We start from the raw sequence: 7,390 nt of genomic DNA, 5'->3' as shown, positions 1-7,390 counted from the left end.
CTCAAGGCCGCAGACACGCTTCACGGTCGCAGCAGATGTCCTGACCACAGAAGGGCAAAATGACCAGCAAAGGTATGAGTGTGTTTTTCCAGACCTAGAATCTTGCAAGCCATGATAGACAGTCAAGTCTCATAACTGCGTCACTCCCAAAGCTAACTCAATTTAAGAAACACATTCATTCTCTGGTTCTTCATGGGGTTTAAAATTATGTTGGAGAGATACTTAATTTTATTTCAACTAATGCCATGCTTACTGCCTGTCAGGTACAGGACTGGCTGGCGGAGCCCCAGGTGCCTCTGCCTACCACAGCTTACCTGGTTAAAAATGAACTTGAACTCAAAGTCACAGGGCCAGGACTCCCTAAACCTGCACCACCCAACAGAGAAATTGACAGCTACAAATGGGAGCCACACATGTAAGTTAAAATTTTCTAGTGGCCACATTTAAGAAATAGGTATAAAATTAATGTAATGATATATTTTATTTAATTCACTATATGTACAATATTAACATTTCAACATATCACCAATTTAACAATCACCAATGGGATAGTTTACATCTTTTTTTGAACTAAATTTTCTGTGTAGTTTACTCTTTCTGTACATCCCAATCCAGATTAGCTACATTTCATGCACCCACCGACCACCCGTGGCTGGTAGCTACTTTTTAGTCTTTTGTCCAAGCCCAGCTCTGAGCTGTGGGAAAAGAAATCGTGGGTGGGGAACCTTCATGCATTCAGAAAAGGCTATTATGATTCTAGAGTCACGCGCATTCCTGAATTCTGGGGTAACCCCATCCCCTCTCCGCACATACACACACAGCAACAGAAAAAAGAGACGGGCTGCGGACACTGGCTTTCCAAGCCGCCCAGGCTGTTTGTTTTGGGGAATGTCTCCCCCTCCTTGTGCAAGCCGGCAGGACCCGTTATCGCAGCTGGGCTCTGAAGCCAGGGTTGCCACGTGGCAGCCGCAGCGCGTGCTTCCTTCCGGGCCACGCTGGCCACCCTGGTCACACTCTGGGTGCGGCCCGGCGTGGAGACGCCCACTTGCCGGCCTCGAAAGATGCGAGTGGGAACTGGTGGCAGAGCGCCCCCCTCCGGCCGCGCGGCCGAACTGCAGGCGCCAGGTCCCCTCCGCCCGCAGGTCCGCTGGCGTCCGTGCCCGGGAGGGGGCGCCCTTTCCCTTTGCGCAGCTCGCAGCCGCCTCTGTTTCGGAGGCGGTGCAAAGGAGCCGGGGAGCCTCACGCTTCCCTCCTGTGCTCGGGCCGCAGGTGCCGGCAGCGCTGGGGGCGCCCAGGATGGCTTTTCTATTTTTATTTTTTTCTCTGCTCTTTGTTGCGAGATTTCCTCTTCCGGATCACATCTAAAGCACAGTAAGGATGCCCATCATTTGCATTTCAGGAGGCGTAACTTTCCATCTTGCCGGGTAACGTCTTCAGGGATGGCTTTTCCCTTTTGGAGTCGCTATTCCGTATTTACGCGGATAATTAAAAAAAATAAAAAGCAGCTCGTAGGAGGCCCCAGCGAGGATCGAACTCGCGACCCCTGGTTTACAAGACCAGTGCTCTAACCACTGAGCTATGGAGCCCACTTGTTACCCTGGATACTGTAATCCAAGGACGTTGGGAGCAACCTTGCTTTAGCTGGGAGGCTGTGAGAGTAACTGACCTTAGGCAGCCCACATCCACAATGATTCTTATACAGACTGTGAAATACCAGAGAAAAATGCCTACAGCATGAGCAGGAGAAAACCAAATCTCAAAAATCTTATGGTTAGGATTGCACAACACGGACTCATAGGTAAGTTTTGCCTACAGACGAAGCTGGGAGGGAAAATGCAAGAAGGAAATGTGGTGCCTTTAGGTCTCAGAAAAGCCTCCGATCTGTTGTTTCTACGACGAATTGTAGCAACTCTGGTGCTTGTAGGGGAGGTAGGGGATATCTCTGGCTCTCCTAAATAAATTATTGGTTACGGATGAGTTAATTGTTTCAACGCACACTTATTAAGGGCTCATGTACTGCTAGACCTTGGGGAGAAAGGAAAGCTCTGTCCCTGCTCTTTAAAAAAAGGATCGGCATCATGAAATTATATATGCCTCTTTCTCTTTTGCTTAATGAACGATTTACCAAAGGAATGAAGTTATGGCCACGCCGTGACCCACTACTGAGGATGAAGAAGATCTTGTGCTCCCATTGAACCCCAGGCCTCCCTGCTTTTGCCTCCTTCGAGTGTCTGCTCACATTCACTCTCTGAAGGAGGCCTTTCTGGACTCCTTATTTAAAGGAGTCCTTATTTAAAGCTGCACCACCCTCCTTATCTTCTGCCTTCTATCCCGTCTCCTGAACCTTCCTTCCTACTACATAATGTGCTTATTATTCTTTTCTGCCTCTGCCTGTGAGTAGGTCAACTCCTTGAGGCTGGGGTGTTTGTTTCATCCCCTGCTGTATATTCAGCACCTAGAAGAGTGTGCAGCACATAGTAGGTGCTCAGTGCAGGCTGAATGAATGGCATCGATGATGCGGCTTTGTAAACCAGATGCAAATACACACCGGGCAGTGGCAGCTATTTTTGGCTTCAGGAAATATAGAGTGTGTTTGTTCAGGTACCGGAGATTCCACACGAACAAGACATGTGTAATGACCACCCTCCTGGTGTTCGGGAGGAGGGATGAACACTCAGCACCAGGTTCTCCATGTTCAGTGAAGCTGGCCACATGGTGCAGGGGTTTGAACTCATCCCCTTGCCCCTGAGTGAGGAAGCCACAAGGAACCCAGGACGTAGCAGGGGCTCAGGACCTGGGATGCTGGGGTCAAGGGCTCTGGTCCCAGCTGGCCCTCTCCTCTCGTTTGCCTAGATCTTTGGTGGCGGGGACTGTTGGGGTTCTCCAGAATGACTTAGGGCACAAAGGCCCTCTCATCGCCCCAGATGGGCAGACGTGTCCCATGGGAAGTGGGCGGTGGCCGTCTGAGTCACCTGGGGGGCAGCTCAATAGTGAGTTACTCCCCACCTTACGTGGGCCCAAGGGAATGCAGCCACCGACTGAAACTGATACTAAAGTTCACCTCCTGGATTTTGGTTCTGTCTCACACCAGACAGCTCCTTCATGGATATGCCTCATAGACACTTATTTTTTTACATCCCCGCTACTTCGTTCCCTCCCCTTTGGCAACTATCAGCTCGTTCTCTCTGTTTCCGAGTCTGTTTCTATTTTGCTGTGTTTACTTATTATTATTACTTATTATTATTATTACTATTAGATTCCACATATAAGTGAGATCATATGGTATTTGTCTTTTTCTGTACAATTTATCTATCACACTTAGTATAATACCCTCTAGGTCCATCCATACTGTCATAAATGGCAAGATGTCATTCTTTTTTATGGCTGAATAATATTCCAGCCTATATACTATGTGACACATATTCTCTATCCACTCATCTATTGATGGAATCTAGGTTATTTCCCTATCTTGGCTATTACTGCTAATGTCGCAGTGAACATAGGGGTGCATATATATTTTCAAATTAGCGTTTTTGTTTTCTTTGGATAAATACCCAGAAATGGGGTTGCTACCTATGGCAGCAACAATGGCAGCTCCAATGGCAGCTGTATTTTTATGTTTTGGGCAACATCTGTACTGTTTTCCACAGTGGCTGTACCAGTCTGCATTCCCATCAGCAGTGCACACGGGTTCCCTTTTCTCCACACCCTCGCTGGCACCTGTTATTTCTTTATTTATTGATGATGGCCATTCTGACAGGTATGAGGTGGTGTCTCGTTGTGGTTTTAAGTTGCATTCCCCTGATGATTAGTGATGCTGAGCATCTTTTCACGTATCTGTTGGCCATCTGCATGTCCTCTTGGGAGAAATAGAAATGTCTCTTCAGGTACTCTGCCCATTTTTAAATTGGATTGTTTGGGGGTTTTTTTGGATGTGAAGTTGTATGAGTCCGTTATATATGTTGAATATTAACTCTTTATTGGATGTATCATTTGTGAGTATCTTCTCCAACTCAGTAGGTTTTCTGTTTGTTTTTTTTTTTGATGGTTTCCTTCGCTGTGCAAAAACCATTCAGTTTGATGTAGTCCCATTTGTTTATTTTTTCTTGTGTTTTTTTGCTTCAGGAGATTTATCGGAAAAGATATTGTGATGTCAGAGTATACCGCCTATGTTTTTTCTGGAAGTTTTATGGTTTCAGATCTAACATTTAAATGTTTCATCCATTTTGGGTTTATTTTTGTATATGGTGTAAGAAAGTAGCCCAGTCTCATTCGTTTGCATGTATCTGTCCACTTCTTGAAGAAACTCTTTACCCCGTTGTATATATCTTTGCCTCCTCTGTCATATACTAATGGACCGTATAAGTGAGGATTTATTTCTAGGTTCTCTGTTCTATTCCACTAATCTATATATTTGTTTTGATGCCAGTGCCATACTGTTTTGATTATTGGAGCTTTGTAGTATGGTGTGATATTAGGAAGAGTGTTGCCTCCCACTTTGTCCTTTCTCAAGATTTCTCGGCTGTTGAGGGTCTTTTGTGGTTCCATACAAATTTAGGATTAGTTGTTCTAATTCTGAGAAGCATGCCATTGGTATCTGAACAAGGATTGCACTGAATCTGTGTATCACTTTAGGTAGAAAGGACGTTTTGACATCATTATCCTTTCCATCCATGAACAAGGTATGTCCTTCCATCTACCTGTATCTTGCTCAATTTCTTTCTTCAGCGTCTTATAGTTTTCACAGTATAACTCTTTCATTCTCTTTGGTTAAATTTATTTTCAGGTATTTTATACTTTTTGATGCAATTGTAAATGGGATAGCTTTTAAAATTTCTTTTTTTTTTTGATCATTCATTATTGGTGTATAGAAACACAACAGATTTCTGTATACTGATTCTGTGTCCTGCAAATTTACCAAAGTCCTTTATTATAGCTAATAAATTTTTTTGTGGAGTCTTTAGTGTTTTTATTTTTTGTTTATTTATTTATTTATTTTTAGAGAGAGTGGAAGGGAGGAAGAGAGAGAGGGGGAGAAATATCAATGTGTGGTTGACTCTCATGCGCTCCATACTAGGGACCTGGCCTGCAATCCAGGCATGTGTCCTAGACCAGGAATTGAACTGGTGACCCTTTGATACACAGGTCGGCACTCAGTCCACTGAGCCACACCAGCCAGGGCAGGGTTTTAAAAAAACATACGTCGTATCATGTCATCTGCAAATAATGAGAGTTTTGTTTCTTCCTCTGTGATTTGGATGGTTTTCGTTTGTCTTGTTCTGATTGCTGCGGCTAGGACTTGCAGTACCACAGTGAACAGAAGTGGGGTTAGTGGGCATCCTTGTTTCCTTCCTGATCTTAGAGGCCGTTGAATTTTGTCAAATGCCTTTTCTGTCTCTATTGAGATGGTCATATGGCTTTTGTCCTTTATTTTATTAATATGAAGTATCACCTTGATTGATTTATGGATGTTGAACCATCCTTACATTCCTGGGGTGAATCCCACTTGGTCATGGTGTATAATTCTTTTAATGTATTGTTGAATCTGCTTTGCTAATATTGTGTTGAGAATCTTTGCATTTGTTCATCAAGGATATTGGCCTGTAATTTTGGGGGGATGTTTTTATCTGGCCTTGGTAGTAGGCTAATGCTGGATTTGTAAAATGAGTTTGGAAGTATTCTTTCCTCTTCAATTCTTTTGAAATAGTTTGAGAAGGACAGATATTAATTCTTCGTGGGTGTTAGATGGAATTCGCCTGTGAAGCCCTCTGCTCCTGGACTTCTCTTTCTTGGCAATTTTTTTTGATTACTGCTTCCGTTTCACTGCTAGGAATTGGTCTGTTTAGACTTTGTATTTCTTCCTGGTTCAGTCTTGGAAGGTCATATTTTTCTAAAAACGGATCCATTTCTTTTAGATTGTCAACCTTAATGACATATAATTGTTCATTGCATTCTGTTACGCTTCTCTGTATTTCTGTGGTGTTGGTTGTAATTTCTCTTCATTTATGATTTTATTTATTTGGGTTCTCATTTTTTTCTCGATGAGTTTCACTAAAGGTTTGTCTATTCTGTTTACCTTTTCTAAGAACCAGCTTTTAGTTTTGTCAACCTTTTCTTTTGTTTTAATTTCTATTTTGTTTATTTCTGCTCTGATTTTAATGATTTCCTTTGTTCCAATTTACTGAGTTTTGTTTCTTTTTTTCTTGTTCCTTTAGGTATAGAGTTAGATTTTATATTTGTTTTTTTTTTCGAGGTAGGCTTGCTTAGTTATGAACTCCCCCCTCTTAGAACTGCTTTTGCGCTATCACATAAGTTTTGAAAAGTTATGTTTTTATTTTCATTTGTTTCAAGGTAGTTTTTGGGTTTTTTTGCTTGATTTCTTCTTTGCTCTTATGAATCAGCATTAGCTGATTAAACACGTTGTTTAATCTTTACATATTTGTGAGTGGTTTTTTTTTTTTCAGTTTTCTTCCCATAGTTGATTTCTAGTTTCATGCTACTGTGGTTGGCAGAAATGCTTGATATAATTTCAATCTTCTTGAGTTTATTGAGGCTTGTTTGGTGTGACCTAACATGTGCTTTGCCCTGGGGAATGTTTCCTGTGCACTCGGAAAAAATGTGCATGTGTCAGTTTTGGGGCGAAATTTCCATGAAGTTGATTTCATCTAATGTGGAACCGTGGCCTCCAGGCCGGGGGATGGGAACGGTGAGTGTAGACTTCTGGGTCCCTTCTTTGTCGAAGGCAAACCATAATAACGAGAATGATGCTGATAACGACAGTACCATCATCCCCTGGGGGTGCTTGGGAAGAAGAAACGAAATGATGCGTGTGAACACTTCACACAGGGCGTGGCATTGGGGGAGTCCTCGATGTGAATTACTTCTGTTGCTAGCTGTGCCTTGAAGTACTGCGTGAAGCCCTGCTAGTGTAGAAGGCTGGCTCTCAGAGATGGGTGCGGCAGCAGGGACCTGGGGGGAGCGGGGGCTGGGGGGATGAAGAACATGGCCTTGGAGTGCCCATTTCTGTAGCCAGAGCTCGTCTCAGGCACCGCTGAGTGAGATGTTATCACTCTGCTTTGGGAGCACTGACTCATGTTCAGAAAGGAGAGACTTTCTCACCTCCTGCAAGACCGGGGATTAGAACTAACCTTATTAAAGTCAGACGGGGCAAGTGTTCTACAAGGCCAGGAAGGGGATAGCCTTTCAGTTGACACAGCTGTCTCCTGTCCTGCTCCTGGCTCTTTGCAGCCAGGCGTGCAGGGAGGGTTCAGTCCCCCTCCTACCATAGGATATTGGGGTGGGTGTCCATGCTTGGTGGGTGGAACGAGATTCTAGAAATGGTTAGTTCAGGGACCAAAGGACAGTTGAGACATGAAGGGAGCCCCAGGAC

The 7,390-nt window shown here is 43.8% G+C and overlaps 1 non-coding gene across 1 annotated transcript; it reads right to left on the bottom strand.

The window, feature by feature from the left end:
* Positions 1 to 1,513: 1,513 nt before the first annotated feature.
* Positions 1,514 to 1,586, bottom strand: TRNAT-UGU (transfer RNA threonine (anticodon UGU)). The gene has a single exon. It is a non-coding gene; the product is annotated as a tRNA-Thr (tRNA).
* Positions 1,587 to 7,390: the final 5,804 nt, after the last annotated feature.

The sequence above is a fragment of the Artibeus jamaicensis genome, unplaced genomic scaffold, assembly GCF_021234435.1.
Source record: "Artibeus jamaicensis isolate MK-2021 breed Jamaican fruit bat unplaced genomic scaffold, CSHL_Jam_final scaffold_754, whole genome shotgun sequence".
Lineage (NCBI taxonomy): Eukaryota > Metazoa > Chordata > Mammalia > Chiroptera > Phyllostomidae > Artibeus > Artibeus jamaicensis.
The sequence above is the reverse complement of the archived record's forward strand: the minus strand, read 5'-3'. Positions and strand labels throughout refer to the sequence as shown.